The following is an 18,212-nucleotide window of genomic DNA, read 5'->3' on the forward strand; positions in this document are numbered from 1 at the left end:
GCCAGCATCTGCTGTCACCTGAATTTTTGATCTTAGTCATTCTGACTGGTGTGAGGTGGAATCTCAAGGTTGTTTTGATATGCATTTCCCTGATGATTAAGGATGTTGAACATTTTTTGAGGTGCTTCTCAGCCATTTGTTATTCCTCAGATGAGAATTCTTTGTTTAGCTCTGTACCCCATTTTTAATGGGGTTATTTGAGTTTCTGGAGTCCAGTTTCTTGAGCTCTTTGTATATATTGAATATTAGTCCCCTATCAGATTTAGGATCGGTAAAAGTCCTTTCAAAATCTGTTGGTGGCCTTTTTGTTTTATTGACAGTGTCTTTTGCCTTAAAGCTTTGCAATTTTATGAGGTCCCATTGGTCAATTTTTGATCTTACAGAACAAGCCATTGCTGTTCTGTTCAGAAAATTTTCCCCTGTGCCCATATCTTCCAGGCTTTTATCCACTTTTCCTCTATTAATTTCAGTGTTTCTGGTTTTATGTGGAGGTTTTTGATCCACTTAGACTTTAGCTTTGTACAAGGAGATAAGAATGGATCAATTCGAATTCTTCTAGATGATAGCCGCCTGTTGTGCCAACACAATGTGTGGAAAATGCTGTCTTTTTTCCACTGGATGGTTTTACCCCCTCCCCATGTCAAAGATAAAGTGACCAAAGGTGTGTGGATTCATTTCTGGGTCTTCAATTCTATTCCATTGATCTACTTGTCTGTCACTGTACCAGTACAGTTTTTATCACAATTGTTCTGTAGTACAGCTTAATGTCAGGCATGGTGATTCCACCAGACATCTTTTATTGTTGAGAATAGTTTTTGCTATCCTCGGTTTTTTATTATTCCAGATGAATTTACAAATTGCCTGTCCTCAGTGAAGAATTGAGTTGGAATTTTGATGGGGAATACATTGAATCTGTAGATTGCTTTTGGTGTGGTAGCCATTTTTTATATATTAATCTGCCAATCCATGAACATTGGAGATGTTTCCATTTTCTGAAATCTTCTTCAATTTCTTTCTTCAGATACTTGAAGTTCTTATCATAGAGATCTTTCTCTTCCTTAGTTAGAGATACACCAAGGTATTTTATATAATTTGTGACCATTGTGAAGTGTGATGTTTCCCTAATTTCTTTTTCAGTCCATTTATCCTTTGTGTAGAGAAAGGCCATTGATTTGAGTTAATTTGAGTTAATTTTATATCCAGCTACTGCACTGAAGCTGTTTATCAGGTTTAGGAGTTCTTTGGTGGAATTTTGGGGGTCACTTATATATACTGTCATATCATCCGCAAAGAATGATATTTTGACTTCTTTCCAATTTGTATCCCCTTGATGTCCTTTTGTTGTCGAATTGCTCTGGCTAGGACTTCAAGTACTATATTGGATAGGTAGGGAAAAAGTGGGCAGAGTTGTCTAGTCCCTGATTTTAGTGGGATTGCTTCCAGCTTCTCACCATTTACTTTGATGTTGGCTACAGGTTTGCTGTAAATTGCTTTTATTATGTTTAGGTATGGGCCTTTCCAAGTCTTTCCAAGACTTTTATCACGAAGGGTGTTGGATTTTGTCAAATTCTTTCTCAGCATCTCACGATATGATCATGTGGTTTTTGTCTTTGAGTTTGTTCATATGGTGGATTACGTTGATGGATTTCCATATATTAGACCATCCCTGGATCCCTGGCATGAAGCTTACTTGGTCATGATGGATGATCGTTATGATGTGTTCTTGCTTTCGGTTTGCGAGGATTTTATGGAGTATTTTGGAGGAGGTACCATGTGGTACTAAGAAAGTATATCCTTTTGTCTTAGGATAAAATGTTCTGTAGAAATCTATTAAATCCATTTGCTTTATAACTTCGGTTAGTGTCCATGTGTCTCTGTTTAGTTTCTGTTTCCAGGATCTGTCCATTGGTGAGAGTGGGATGTTGAAGTCTCCCACTATTGTTTTGTGAGGTGCAATGTGTGCTTTGAGCTTTACTAAAGGTTCTTAATGAATGTGGCTGCCCTTGTATTGGGAGCATAGATATTCAGAATTGAGAGTTCATTTTAGTAGATTGTACCTTTGATGAGTATGAAGTGCCCCTCCTTGTCTTTTTAGATAATTTTGGGTTGGAAGTCAATTTTATTCTATATAAGAATGGCTACTCAAGCTTGTTTCTTCAGACCATTTGCTTGGAAATTTTTTTCCAGCCTTTCACTCTGTCTTTTTCCCTGAGATGGGTATCGCATAAGTAGCAAAATGTTGGGTCCTTTTTTTGTAGCCAGTGTATTAGTCTATGTCCTTTTATTGGGGGAATTAAGTTCATTGATGTTAAGAGAAATCAAAGAAAAGTAATTGTTACTTCCTTTTATTTTTGTTGTTAAAGTTGGGATTCTATTCTTGCGGCTGTCTTCTTTTATGTTTGTTGAAGGATTACTTTCCTCCTTTTTCTAGCGTGTAGTTTCAGTCCTTATGTTGGTGTTTTCTGTTTATTTTCCTTTGAAGGGCTGGATTCGTGGAAAGATATTGTGTTGTTTTGGTTTTATCATGGAATACTTTGGTCTCTCCATCTATGGTAATTGAGAGTTTTGCTGGGTATAGTAGCCTGGGCTGGTATTTGTGTTCTCTTAGGGTCTGCATAACATCTGCCCAGGCTCTTCTGGCTTTCATGGTCTCTGGTGAAAAGTCTGGTGTAATTCTGATAGGCCTGCCTTTATATGTTACTTGACCTTTTTCCCTTACTGCTTTTAATATTCTATCTTTATTTAGTGCATTTGTTGTTCTGATTATTATGTGTCAGGAGGAATTTCTTTTCTGGTCCAGTCTATTTGGAGTTCTGTAGGCTTCTTGTATGTTCATGGGCATCTCTTTCTTTAGGTTTGGGAAGTTTTCTTCTATAATTTTGTTGAAGATATTTGCTGGCCCTTTACATTGAAAATCTTCATTCTCATCTACTCCTAGTATCCGTAGGTTTGGTCTTCTCATTGTGTCCTGGATTTCCTGGATGTTTTGAGTTAGGATCTTTTTGCATTTTGCATTTTCTTTGATTGTTGTGCCCATGTTCTCTATGGAATCTTCTACACCTGAGATTCTCTCCTCCATCTCTTGTATTCTGTTGCTGATGCTCGCATCTATGTTTCCAGATTTCTTTCCTAGGTTTTCTATCTCCACCATTGTCTCATTTTGGGTTTTCTTCATTGTTTCTACTTACCATTTTAGGTCTTTGATAGTTTTGTTCAATTCCATCACCTGTTTGATTGTGTTTTCCTGTAATTCTTTAAGGACTTCTACCTCTGTAGCAGTGTTCTCCTGTATTTCTTTAAGTGAGCTATTAAAGCCCTTCTTGATGTCGTCTACCAGCATCATGAGATATGATTTTAGATCTGAGTCTTGTTTTTCGGATGTGTCAGGGTATCCAGGACTGGCTGAGGTGGGAGTGATGGGTTCTGATGATGGTGAGTGGTCTTGGTTTCTGTTAGTAAGCTTCTTACGTTTGCCTTTCACCAACTGGTAATCTCTGGAGTTAGTTGCTATAGTTCTCTCTGGTTGGAGCTTGTTCCTCCTGTGATTCTGTTAGCCTCTGTCATCAGACCTGGGAGTCTAGCTCTCTCCTGAGTCTCAGTGATCAGAGTACTCTCTGTAGGCAAACTCTCCTTTTGCAGGGAAGGTGCACAAATATCTGGCATTCAGACCTGCTTCCTGGCTGAAGATGAAGGCCCAAAACAGGGCCTGTCCCAGAAGATGTGTTGCCTCTGCAGTCTACATGCTCACCTGCACAGGCTGGTCTCTGAGGGACAGGAGTCACAAGATGGCTCTCTCACCTGATCTGTTGGTCAGAGTCCTCCTGTACAGACACCTCTCCTCTGGTGGGGAAGGTGCATGGATGTCTGGAACCTGAAACGGGGTCTGTCCCAGAAGCTGTGTCACTTCTGCCTTTTCCAGAAGCTGTGTTGCTCCTGTAGTCTGCACTTTCACCTGTGCAGACTTCTCTCTGAAGGACAGGGGACTCAAGATGGCTCCCTCACCTGCTCCAGCTGAAGCCCTCTCAGGTGGACACCACTCCTCTGATGGGGAAGGTCTCTGGATGTCTCGAGCCTGAAATGGGGTCTGTCCCAGAAGCTGTGTCTCTTCTGCAGTCCCCTCGCTCACCCTTTGCAGTCAGTGTGCTGACCTACACAGACTGCTCTCTGAGGGACCCAGGACCCAAGATCTTGATTTTCTTAGTGTGTCAGATCCTGTGCTCATTGATTCTTTGCATTGTTTTCTTTGTAACTAATTGAGTTCAGCCCTGATCTTGTGTTTTGATTATTTATTATCTCCTACTTCTTTTGGTGTGTTGCTTCTTCTTCTTCTTCTTCTTCTTCTTCTTCTTCTTCTTCTTCTTCTTCTTCTTCTTCTTCTTCTTCTTCTTCTTTTCCTTCTACTTCCTCCCATCCTCCTCCCCCTCCTCTTCCTCCTCCTCCTACCCCTTCTTTTCTAGAGCTTTCATTTCTACTTTTAAATTACTAGTATGAGAGATTCCTAATTTCTTTAGGGAGGCATTTAGTGCTATGAACTTTTCTCTTAACACTGCCTACCTGTGTCCCATAAGTTTGGGGTATTGTGCCTTCATTCCCATTGAACTCTAGAACATCTTTAATTTCTTTATTTTTTTCCCTGACACAGAGATCATTGAGTAGAGAGTTGTTCAATTTCCATGATTGTATGCTTCTGCTTTTTCCTGTTGTTGAAGTCCAGCTTTAATCCATGGTACTCTAATACAATACAAGGTGTTATTTCAATTTTCTAGTATCTGTTAAGGCTTGCATTGTATCACACTGTATGGTCAATTCTGGAAAAGGATTTTTGAGATGCTGATAAGAAGCTGTATTCTTTTGTGTTTGGGTGAAATATATTATAGATGTCTGCTAGGTCCATCTGATTCATAATCTCCGAATGTTTTGTTATTTCTCTGTTTAGTTTTTTTCTGGATGACCAGTCAATTAGTGGGAGTGGGGTGGTGAAGTCTCCCATTCTTAATGTATATGGTTGGATGTACAATTTAAGACTTTGTTTTTTTCTTTTGTTTTGTTTTTTGTTGTTGTTGTTGTTTTTCTCGAGACAGGGTTTTTCTCTGTAGCCATGGCTGTCCTGGAACTCACTCTGTAGACCAGGCTGACCTCAAACTCAGAAATCTGCCTGCCTCTGCCTCCCAAGTGCTGGGATTGAAGGCATGCACCATCACTGCATGGATTTTGGTTTTGTTGTTGTTGTTTTGTTTTGTTTTTTGGTGGGTTTTTTTTTGCAATTTAAGAGTTAACAATGTTTCATTTACTAATATTTGTGCGTAAGAGTACTCAGGGATCAGGGAAGATGAGTGGAGGAACAGAAGCTAACCTGTAGAGTACTGGAATAGAATAACTGATGAATGTGGGCAGAGAAATGTGGGTGGAATGGATGTCTAGCTGGGATAGAAGGATGCTCAGGGCAGCTTGGTGTGTCCCAGAAGACTCAGAGAGCAGAGAAGATGAGTGGGGAAATAGAAGCTAACATTTTTGTTTCAGTAAGTGCAGGTCTGATTAGGGTGGACAAAGAGGTGGGAGAAGAATGGAATTCCAGAGGGGATATGATGCTGCTTAGGGCAGCTTGTCCTACCAGAGAGGACTAAGTAAGCAGGAAAGATCAAGGTACATATTCTTACACAAAAAAGGGATATATTAATTAAGTCAGCTATTAAACAGTATTTAATGTCTAAATATTGTGGGTCAATATTTCAGGTAGAAATAAATTCCAGGAAGATAATTTTGACATTGTTTTTATAGTTTGCTCTTGCTTGTGAACTCCTGTCTCAGCCATTGATTTGGTCTTTGAAAATTTGGGGTTTAGGATTTTGAATAAAGTCAGATAGTTTTAGAAAGCTAAAGCAATGGTCACAGTGAATTTGTCTTTATAGAAGAAACTGTTTTTCAAAATTTCCTTGACATAAAATTGCTGTATGATTTTTCTAGTTAAATATTTGTGGGACCTGTTATTCTAAGCATTATTGTTATTTAAGCAATGAACACCTTTTTAAAAATTTGTGTAAAATATTAAATTAGATGCATTTGATCAAAAGGAAATACAAGGCAAACATCAGGATGGGGGTATTTTTTTTATATGAATGGAAATGATCACCCAGGTTTTCCAGTTTGATTTCTCATTAAATTTCTGACATTTTTGCACACTGTGTCCCATTTCTCTGACATTCTCCTGAATGAAAAATGATAGAGCACAGTTAATGATTTGATTATAGTCTAGAATTATATCCGATATGTCAAGATAAATGTTAACACTGATAGAGTATTTATGGATTTGCAGGCAGTATTTAATTTTTAGAAAGAAATGTTTTATCAAAATTATTAATCATTTATTATTGTCAACTTAGCTGTGTGGCAGGTTTCATTATACAGCAGTAAAAGAGGTTGCATATAATCTCTTTGCAGACTGTCACACAACACCCAAAGCATTCTGAAGAGGAAGAGTTTTGATCTGGTTTCCACAAAGATTCATACCATCATTAGTTTTATACAAAGAGAATGTTTTTTACCTGAAGAGAAAGGAATTTTCAAATATATCTACACTGCTAAAAAATGAACTTCAAGGGGACTACATGTTTCCAAGATGCACTTGTTAATATATTTTGTATTTGCTGTTTGAATTAAGATACAACATATTGTTACTTTGAGCATATTTTTGAAAACTATAAGGCTACTACAGGAAAATGTAGTTCAGTAGTAGAGTGACTGACATGCATGAGGAGCTAGGATCAATCACTCAGAGCATTATAAAAAAAAATCTGGACATGGACAGGTAGGAAGGAGAGTGGGAGAGTCAGTTGTTTTCAGTTGTGTGGTAGAAGAAGACATGAAGTTGAGAGAGAAGGTGGAGGGGTCCAGGAAGACTTGGAGTGGGTGAATATTGTCTAAAATATATTTATGTATGAAATTACCAAAGAATAAATACAAATTAAGTAAACAAAAACTAATTGATAAGATAATTTCTACAATGACCTTCTGTCCCAATAAGACATTTCACTAGTGAGGAATAGCATGTCACTTAAAATGTGAAAAGGCCAACTTTGAAAATCTAATATTGAATTAGTTCAATTACAGCTCATCTTTCTTCATGCTACTTGATGTCTGGCTTTTTATTTGGAAATTGGAGAGTTGCCAGCAGTCTTGAACTATAAGAAAACTAAGATAAGAACACTTATCACAGTTAGCTGCTCTGAGCTGAAAACTATCAAATACAGACAAGACATCCTTATCAAGCTAAAAGAGGAAACCTTTGAGTTCATCTGAGTTTACTGAACTATACTGCTATGGCAGGTAAAAACAGATGGTTTTATTCTGTCATTTTTCTTGAAATAAAAGTATTACATGTTAATCAGAAGTACTAATGAATAATTTGAGAAACAACTTCAGTATAATAAAAATTAAACTGCTCTCTCTCTCTCTCTCTCTCTCTCTCTCTCTCTCTCTCTCTCTCTGTGTGTGTGTGTGTGTGTGTGTGTGTAAATTTAAATTTACTTTCAGGGAATAGTTTATGCATTTGGAAGGTTGGGTTGAAAAATGAAATCTTATAAATTATAGTCAGTTCTTACCACTCAGTAGCATAAAGGCTTGTGACATGTACATGTGATTGTAACTCAGGCCTTAGTTGAATTCTGCAAAGAGCATGGTGATTAAATCTAAGAAGATGGTCCTGCTGGACACGACTTTAATCCCAGCACTTGGGAAGCAGAGGCAGGCAGATTTGTGAATTCGAGGCCAGCCTAGTCTACAAAGTGAGTTCCAGGACAGCCAGGGCTACACAGAGGAACACTGTCTCAAAAAACAAAAAAAACCACCAACAACAACAAAACAAAACAAAACAAAATGTTCCAACAAAAAAGTATATGTTGATACTTGAACAAGTATATGCTGATAATTTTTCTTAAAGTCTACTATATAACATATGAAAAATATGATGGGAGAAAATAGAATTTATATTGACTATGTACTTGGATTAAACTTTTTCCAAATCAAGATCAAACTGTGTGATCTGAAGTCTCTCCTTTGAATAAAAAAAAAAAAAAAAAAAAAAAAAAAAAGGCTTCCTAGGCTTGTTCCCAAGCATGTTTTGCTGCCAGAAACGAATTGAAGAGCCAGTATTAGCAGTGTAAATGTTTTCATTATTGTAAGTGGTTCAGGAATATTTGTTTTTGATAATAGCCTAATTGTACTGAAAAGTGTGAGTACACACACTACATAGCAAATAAGACACAGATCTAAGAGTGAGATGGTGGGAATGAGAAAACTACTCTTCAGTATAAAATGATGCTTTCCAAGAATTGCCCATTCCAAATATGATTTTAGCCCAGTTAGCATCCTTTTGTGCAATGAGGTCCTATCATCAAGAGTGATCACATATTATCTAACTATGGTCTCAAGTCATTCCATGAGTGTCCAGAAAAATCTTCAATTTCCCCTTTGTTGATCTGACTGCTAACAATTCTTTCTTTCTTTATTCACCATGACTTATTTTCTGTTTGTTACTTTTTTATCTATATGTTTCCTTTATTAATTGGTTTTTCTCTCCAGGACTTGCTTAGAATCTTTTGTTCATGCCCCTACAGCACTGGCTATGAACTCTTCAGGGTTTCTATTTCTATTTTAGAATGTGCCTTATCCTCTCTACCAACACTGCCAATTTGTTTGCTAAGAATCTTTCCTTTTCTCCTATCAACTACTTCAATACTCTGCTCACCACTTGTAGGCTTAGAGTTTTCTCTAAACCTACTTTATTTATTTCTTGAATGCTTTCAACCTCCCTTCTAGCCCACTGACGAGAGGTAGAGGAAAAGAAGGTTTATATGGAAAAGGGATTGTAAACTCATTTAATAGTAGTTCTTTGGGACAGTTCCACTCTTCATTGTCAGGATACCAGCAGTCCAGTTCAATATCAAACACCAAATACAAATCACTAGTGGGGGCATGATACAATAGAAACCAAAGACTCAGCTGAATCGGAACAAGTCAGCAGAAGAGGTCAGAATCAGCTAGGATACAATGAGATTTTTTTTATTGTTGCATTTTTCTTTATGGTGAAGACCAGTGAAGAAGGGAGACATTGTATGACTAGTGAGGATCAAGGAAGCACTGCATGGCCAGGGAAGCACTGCACGCCATGCAAGAGCAACCCCTCACTGCTTATGGGGTTCCAGGATGTTTTTGCAAACATAATGAGCCACTGCAGCAAAACATCACATGCCCTCTCATGGGTCTGCTTCAGCAAAATATGCTCATATGCCTGTTTCAGCAAAACATTCTCTCATATGAAAGCTTCCAGGGAAATGCCATATGATACAACTGAGTTTTCAAAGGAACCAGAAATTCCCACTTCAACCTGTCTTATTACAAAATTCATCATCAACTGCTAATCAATCCACTGTAATTTTGCGGAGTAAGCATACAAAACTTATCTTAGCTCTTTCCACAGTAAAACATGTCCTTTGGCAATATGGGGCCCAAAAAAACTATATGAGTGTTGGAATATACTGCAAATCCTCTGTATAATAAGCCAGTTCCTTCATGATTTCTTTCCCTTCTAGCATTGCCTCCTACCATTCTTCCAACAATGCATTCCATGATCACCTTATTTAGGAGCAAACCCATTGGTGAGGTATAGAATTGACTGTTAGGAATTGACATCCGGTTAAAGGAAAAGAATCACTTGAGGTGTGCCTCCACCCCCTGGCTTCTTCTGGTCATTGTTTCCTGTCTGGGACAAGGAATGAATAGGAGTCAGGTCCCAGGATGTCTTCATGGAATTAACAAAATTGCAACAGGAATTAAGTAAGACCCAAAATGTAGGCTCCAGAATTAAGCAAGATTCTCCAGCACAAGTGTCTATGGTTTAAATATATCCCCTATATTCGTGTGCTATAGACTTAATATCCCATAACAACTATTTTAAAAGAGGGGGCCTCAAAAGATATAATTTGTTTTGAGGTACAGGACCTTCATGAATAAAATATTATTCCCAGACATGAGTAAATTATCAGAGGACAGAGTGTTATAAAAGCTCTCCTATCTAATGATGGAAGCATTAATTGTATTTGCTTACTCGCTTTTGCCTCCTACCTTATTGTGATAGAATGAAGCCTCTTTCCATATGACTCGGCTCTGAGCGGGGACTACAACCTTTAGAAGTATGGGTACCGTCAACTCTTTTGTTCATAATTCACCCACCCTGTGCTGTTCTGTATACCTAAAGAAAAATGCATAACAAACAGAAGTGTACCTTACATCAACAGAAATCTCTTGACAAATTATCACAGAAGCCCCAATGGGCTACATCTTGCCTACATCTTTTGGAGGCATTTTTTTTTTCAGTTGGGGCTCCCTCCATTCTGATCCTTCTAACTTGGATGAGGTTGATATAAAACTAGGCAGGACGGTCTATGTTACCAAAGATACAGAAATTACTTTAAATATTTCAGGTTTAAACATTCTTCACCAAAAGGAATGGCAGAATTAGTCATTCACAGGTAAAGCACTTAAAAATTGTAAGAACTTAAACACACAGACAAGTTATACAAACTACACTTAACAGTAAAGTTTTCAGAGCCATTGACATTATAGAAAACCTCTATATATAATTTTTAGGCTTTTACTTCATATGTATTAAAAGTAAAACTGTATGTTTTTGAAGCCCTAGAGACAATATTTTGTATTTTAATCCATTTCAGTTATACTTTTTAAAAATTTTTTTATTTTTAGATATTTTCTTCTTTTACATTTCAAATGTTATCCCCTTTCATGATTTCCCCTAGAAAAACATTCCCTCTCCCCTCCCGCTGCTCATGAAACCACCCACTCCCACTTCCTGGCCCTGGTATTCCACTACACTGTGGCATAGAGGCTTCACAGGACCAAGGGTCCCTCCTTCCATTACTGACTGACTAGGCCATCCTCTGCTGCACATGCAGCTGGAGCCATGAGTTCCAACATGTGTATGCTTTAGTTTGTAGTTTAGTCCCTGGGAGCTCTGAGGGTACTGCTTAGTTCATATTGTTGTTCCTCCTATGGGGCTACAAACACCTTCAGCACCTTTGGTCCTTTCTCTAGCTCGTTCACTGGGAACCCTGTGCTCAGTCCAATGGATGGCTGTAAGAATCCACTTCTGTATGTGTCAGGTACTGGCAGAGGCTCTCAGGAGACAGATATGTAAGGCTCCTGTCAGCAAGCACTTGTTGGCATCCACAAAAGTGTCTGGGACTGGTAATTGTATATGGCATGGATCCCCAGATGGGGCGTCTCTAGATAGTCATTCCTTTAGTCTTTGCTCAACACTTCCTCTTTGTTACTCCTTCCATGGGTATTTTGTTCCCTCTTATATGGAGGATTGAAGTCTCCACACATTGATCTTCCTTCTTCTTGAGTTTCATGTGGTTTGTGAATGTATCTTTGGTGTTCCAAGCTTCTGGGCTAATATCCACTTATCAGTGAATGCATATGTGTTCTTTTGTGATTGAGTTACCTCACTCAGGATGATATTTTCTAGTTCCATCCATTTGCCTAAGAATTTCATAAATTCATTTTTTTTCAGTAACTGAGTAGAATCCTATTGTGTATACCACATTTTATGTATCCATTCCTCTGTTGACAGACATCTGGGTTCTTTCCAGCCCCTGGCTATTATACATAAGGCTGCTATGAATATAGCATATGTCCTTATTACATGTCAAGCATTTTCTGGGTATATGCCCACAAGGGGTATTAGTTGGTCCTTATGTAGTACTATGTGCAATTTTCTGAGGAACCACAAAACTGATTTCCAGAGTGGTTGTACCAGCTTGCAATTCCACCAGCAATGTTTTTTTGTTGTTGTTGTTTTGTTTTGTTTTGAGTTTGTTTATATAGTCAATTACATTGGTAAATTTCCCTATATTGAACCACCCCTGCATTCTTGGGATGAAGCCTACTTGATCATGATGGATGATCATTTTGATGTGTTCTTGGATTTGGTTTGCAAGAATATTGTTAAGTATTTTTGCATTGATATTCATAATGGAAATTGGTCTAATGTTTTCTTTCTTTGTTGGGTCTTTGTGTGGTTTAGGTTCAGAGTAATTCTGGCTTCATAGAACGAATTGGTTAGAGTTCCTTCTGTTTCTATTTTGTGGAATAGTTTGAGGAGTATTGGTATTAGGTCTTCTTTGAAGGTCTGATAGAACTCTACACTAAACCCATCTTGTCCTTGACTATTTTTGGATAGGTGTCTAATAATGACCCTTTCTATTTCTTTAGAAGATATGGTACTGTTTAGATCATTTATCTGATCCTGATTTATTTTGGGACATGGTATCTGTCTAGAAAATTGTCTATTTCATCCAGATTTTCCAGTTTTGTTGAGTATAGGCTTTTGTAGTAAGATCTAGTGATTTTTCTTGGATTTTCTCAGTTGTTATGTTTCTCAGTTGTTATGTCTCCCTTTTCAGTTCTGTTTATTTTAAATTAGGATGCTGTCTCTGTGCCCTGTGGTTACTCTGGCTAAGGGTTTACCTATTTTTTGAGTTTCTCAAAGAATCAGCTCCTAGTTTGGTTAATTCTTTGTGTAGTTTTGTTGTTGTTGTTTTGTTTTGTTTTGTTTCTATTTGGTTGACTTCAGCACTGTGTTTGATTATTTACTGCCTTCTATTCCTCTTGGGTGAATTTGCTTCTTTTTGTTCTAGAGCTTTTAGATGTGCTGTCAAGCTGCTAGTGTATGCTCTCTTCAGATATTTTTTGGAGGCACTCACAACTATGAGCTTTCCTCTTAGGGCTTCTTTCATTGTGTCCCATAAGCTTGGGTATCTTGTGGATTCATTTTCATTAAACTCTAAAACAATTTTAATTTCTTTCTTTATTTCTTCCTTGGCCAAGTAATCATTGAGTAGAGAGTGTTGTTCAGCTTCCACATGTGTGTGGACTTTCTATTGTTTATGTTGTTATTGAAGACCAGCCTTAGACCATAGTGATCTTATGTATGGTCTTGCTTGCTTGGAGAATTTTTTTTCCAGTCTTTAACATGAGGTAGTGTCTGTCTTTTTCACTGAGGTGAGTTTCCTTTATGCAGTAGAACGTTGGGCCATGTTTATGTAACCAGTCTGTTACTATGTCTTTTTATTGGGGAATTGAGTCTGACACTAAGAGATATTAAGGAAAAAATTGTTGCTTCTCATTATTTTTGTTTTTAGAAGTGGAATTATGTTTTTTGTGGTTATCTTCTTTTTGGTTTGTTAAAAGATTATTTTCTTGCTTTGTCTAGGGTATAGTTTCCCTCCTTGATTTGGAGTTTTCAATTTATTATCATTTGAAGGGCTAGATTTGTGGAGAGATATTGTGTAAATTTGTTTTTGTCATGGAATATCTTTGTTTCTACATCTATGGTTATTGAAAGTTTTGCTGGCTATAGTAGCCTGGGTTGGCATTTGTGTTCTCTTTGGGTCTGTATGATGTCTTTCCAGGATCTTCTAGCTTTCAAAATTTCTGGCAAGTCTGGTGTAATTCTAATAGGTCTGCCTTTGTATGTTACTTGACCTCTCCCTTATTGTTTTTTTAGTATTCTTTCTTTGTTTTGTGCATTTGGTGTTTTGATTATTATGTAAAAGGAGGAATTTAACTTCTGATCCAATATATTAGTGTACTGTAGGCTTCTTGTATGTTCATGGGCATTCTCTTTCTTTAGGTTAGGGAAGTTTTCTTTTATAATTTTGTTGAAGCTATTTACTGGCCCTTAAATTTGGGAATCTTCTATCTCTTCTCTATCTATTATCCTTAGGTTTGGTCTTCTCATTATGTCCTGGATTTCCTGGATGTTTTGAGTTAGGATCTTTTTTACATTTTACATTTTATTTGATTGTTTTGTCAATCTTTTCTATAGTATCTTCTGCATCAGATATTCTCTCTTCTATTTCTTGTATTTGGTTTTGATGCTTGCATCTATGGCTCCTGATCTCTTTCCTAAGTATTCTTCTCCAGAGTTGTCTCTCTTTGTGATTTCTTTATTGTTTCTTCTTCCATTTTTAGATACTGGTTGGTTTTGTTCAATTCCTTCACCTATTTGATTATGTTTTCCTGTAATTCTTTAAGGGATTTTGTGTTTTCTTTTTAGGGCTTCCACCTTTTATCCTGTGTTCTCCTGTATTTCTTTAAATGAGTTATTTATGTTCTTAAAATCCTCTATCAACATCATGAGATATGATTTTACATCTACATCTTGCTTTTCTGGTGTGTTAGGGAAACCAGGACTTGCTTTGGTAGGCAAACTGAGTTCTGATGTTGCCAAGTAGTCTTGGTTTCTGTTGATAACTTTCTTGTGTTTGCCTTTTGCCATCTGGTTATCTCTGGTGTTAGATGGTCTTTCTGTCTCTGGCTGGAGATTTTTTCTCCTGTGGGTCTGTAAGCCTGCGTCAGCACTCCTGGAAGACCAGCTCTTTCCTGGTGGTAGTTGTGTAGAGAGGGCTCTGGAACAGTCCAACCTCTGGGTGCAGATGGCGACTGAAAGGATCCTGTCTCAGATGCTTCTCTAATCTTGTGCCCTGTGAGGATCCTGGCAGGCCCAGCCCCACACAGTTATTGTAGAGAAAGTGTCTATCTCACCTCTGATCATGGAAATGAAAACACTCCTGGGAGAATAGGTCTCTCCTGGCAGAACCAGTGCACTGTGTGCTGTGGAACAGCTTCAGCTCACAGGTGCAGATGGCAGACCAGCTTAGTTATTCTTTCTAAGGAGTATTTTTATACTATTTAAAATCTGAGTCAAAGAAATCATTCTAAAGACTTCTTTATTGTATTGTTAGCACAGAAAATTACAAATAATTACATAATAAGATTCTGGCTTCTAATGTTCAAAAGACCATTCAGTAAATGTTAGTAAAACATTGAGAGTGACAGAAATCTAGATATTGTTTTGCTACCTGGGTCTAAAATTTAGTGATAGAATTCTTAAACATTGAGTGAGTTATTCACAAGCTACTCTTTTAAATTTTTCATTCTTCAGTCTTTATTCATAGAAGTAAAAACAAAGGCTGTGTGATTTAGAGTTTTCTTTTTATCCCTGCTTTTGTTTTTTAAGACCCTTAAGTATGGAATGGCAACGCAAATATTTTAGATAATATAGTCCATATTTTAGTAAGGGTAAACTGATTGTTTATCTGGACCAATTACAAACAGACCACCTTTGATCTTTTCCTGCAAGATAGCAAGAGTTGTCATCATTTTAAAAACACCCTTTAGAAAAAAATTTTCCTTTGCTTGTTTGTTTTATATTGTGGGGACTAGCTATGTAACCTAGGCAGGTCTCAAAAACCACTGTTTCTGCTTCACCTTCCTGAGATCTGGGATTATAGACATGCACTACCACCCCTGGCAGATGGATTTGTTTTTAATTTAACAATTGTTTAAACAATTAGTTTGTTAACACTCTGGCAGATTGTAACTAATGCATTCATATCAGTATGTCATTTTGGGGTACTTAGAACTTTTAAAATGAAAATAATTGTTATTATTGGGAAACAGAGAGTGACCCACCACCATTTTTTCACACACAGTTCTCTCATCCTATACCTTCATTCCATTCCATACCATGTTGATTATAGACCCAAAAAGTTGTGTTGCTTTCACTCAGGCTATTTCTGGTAACACAAATACTTTGTTGTCTTTCCTGGAGAAGACACATCTAGGGAACATTTTTATAAAGGTCCTAAAGTTGTTGCGTCAACCACGACTCATTTCCTGTACGACCCTTCTGTTGTATTAATAGCACATCAATGTGTCTGAGTCTAAGATTTCTAAGTAGGACAAGGCTCTTGTGACAAAAAAAAAATATTAGCTAAAGGATACAGTATACACACCTTTGCTTTCTTCTTGTTGTGGCTTTATTTTTCTTCTTGTTGTGGCTTTATTTCTTAAATAAAATAAGATCCCCCACTGTTTATCCTTTCACAGCAAGCTGTCAGGGTTCTGCCTCCACAGGAAGTTAGGGGTGCTATATAAAGTGTAAAGAGGACTATGAGAAATGACTTCTCATTTGTTGAACTTCCAGAGATTCCTAGCATGTAATTATTATTCATTAAAAACTTATCTTTTTTTCCCTGAAATACATAACTGTATATTCATATCTCCTGGCACACTCATTTTTATTTACTTATTTCTTTTTTTTTTTTTTTACCATTTATGGATGTTTGCTTGAATGTTGTATTGAGAATTCTGGAATTCTGGAATTTTGGAATTTAAAAAAAACTACAGAAATATTATAATATGGTTTTGCTTTAATCCCAGGTGTGAGGATATGGGGTTGCTTTGCAGCACCTGACTATAACTTGTCCTGTGCTCTAGCATGCTTTTTCCAGCTGCAGATAATTTCTGCAATTGTATGATATTTGGAATTCTGAGAATTTTTTTCAGAGGGTATGGAAGCACTAGAGCCCTGATTGGTGAGGTTGATGGTTATTTAGGCGAATTGTTTGTCATTTGTTAGTACTCATGCTCAAAGAAGAAAAAAATTAGATTCTGAGATCTCTAGCCCTCTCTTTCCACTCTGTCCTTTTTTCTCTCCTATCTAGTGATGGGAGGTGAAACCAAGGAAATAAATGGTGGATAAAAGAAGAAGCCACAAAGTAGCAAAGACTAGCTGCAGTATTGTCTGTGTACCACTTGCATAACTGGTGCCACCAGACCCAAAGACAGCTTGACGTCCCCTGGGATGGAATTTCAGATGATTGTGAGCCACCATGTGAGTGATGGGACCTTTATACAGGTCCTCTCCCACAAAAATACGTGTTCTTTTACACTGGGTCATCTCTCCAGCCTCCACTGACTTACTTGCCAGGGTTGTTTATATTCATAGATGTTGTTGAACAGGCACTTTTGCCAAGCTAGCATTTTTTTTTCTGACAAAAATCCCCACCCCCATAACCTCAGGATATTCTAAGCATGATCCCAGTTAGAAATTACATGGTTTCAAGAATGTATTTATTTACTTTTAATCCACATGAAAACACTTCAAGTGTTCTCGTCAGTTTTCTCCAACATTTTGATGACTGCCTCAACTCAGGGGATGAACCTCACCAAGAACCTTTCCAAAGAAGTAGCTTATTTCCTTTAAATTTGTGAACTCCTTGTTCATATATACAAATATATCAAATAATCAATACATGTTTACCACGCTGAATATTCATGTGAATGTCATAGTTGATACATAAGAAATGAAAATATTTCAATAAAAGGACATGCCTATAATAGAATTTTAATATTAGAATAATTTAAAATATAAGTTTCTTTATTCATTTTCTGAATCTCTAAGATTACATATATGCATGTGCTTGTATATGTAACTATGTGAATTAATACATGTCTAATGGACAGTTGCAAAATTATCCTGCAGTTTAATTTACATTTTGTATGTTTTTCCAATCACTATACAAAGCAACGTGTCACTGCAATGATTTCAAAGGGACTTACAACATATTTTTTCCTATTAGGATAAAAAATTCTAAATAAAATTTCCAATAAATATGTGTTAGAATCAAAATATAAAGTGTTAAATGTATTAATATATGTAATATATAAATTTCAATGTTTGCAGGGATATTTAGGATTGCCATAATGAAATATACGTATAATGAATAGACAAAGTCCTCAATATTCAGACTAACACCCTAAACATCTTTAATGAAGATCTCCCATCATGAGTGTACAACTTTCTCATTTATCTTACCAAGCCTCTCTGGATAATATCAAAACAAATTGCATGTATTGTTTTGTGAAATCAGGAACACTAGAAATAAATTGGAGAAGATCAGCATTCAGTCCTGTCTTGGGATTTGTGAGACTTAATTTACAGCACAGAACATTCAGTTTCATAGCCTCAGAGCTGTTTCATGACCTCAAATGTTTTAAAGATTCATATCCAAGAAATATTAGGTGACTCTAACCAACAAGTTTATGCTTAGATATCAAATAATCTCCAACACATTAATAACCATAGTCTCTTTTGAGCAGCTGAAAAATACATGATTATTTTTCAGGAAAATTTATTTCATTGTTTAAGAATTCTTACAATAAAGTCACAGTGGTATTGTTAGTTATCACTCATTTTTTTTTAATATTTTTATTACATATTTTCCTCAATTACATTTCCAATACTATCCCAAAAGTCCCCCATAGCGCCCCCCACTTCCCTACCCACC

The sequence above is a fragment of the Mus caroli genome, chromosome 10 (genome assembly GCF_900094665.2).
Source record: "Mus caroli chromosome 10, CAROLI_EIJ_v1.1, whole genome shotgun sequence".
Taxonomy (NCBI): Eukaryota; Metazoa; Chordata; class Mammalia; order Rodentia; family Muridae; genus Mus; species Mus caroli.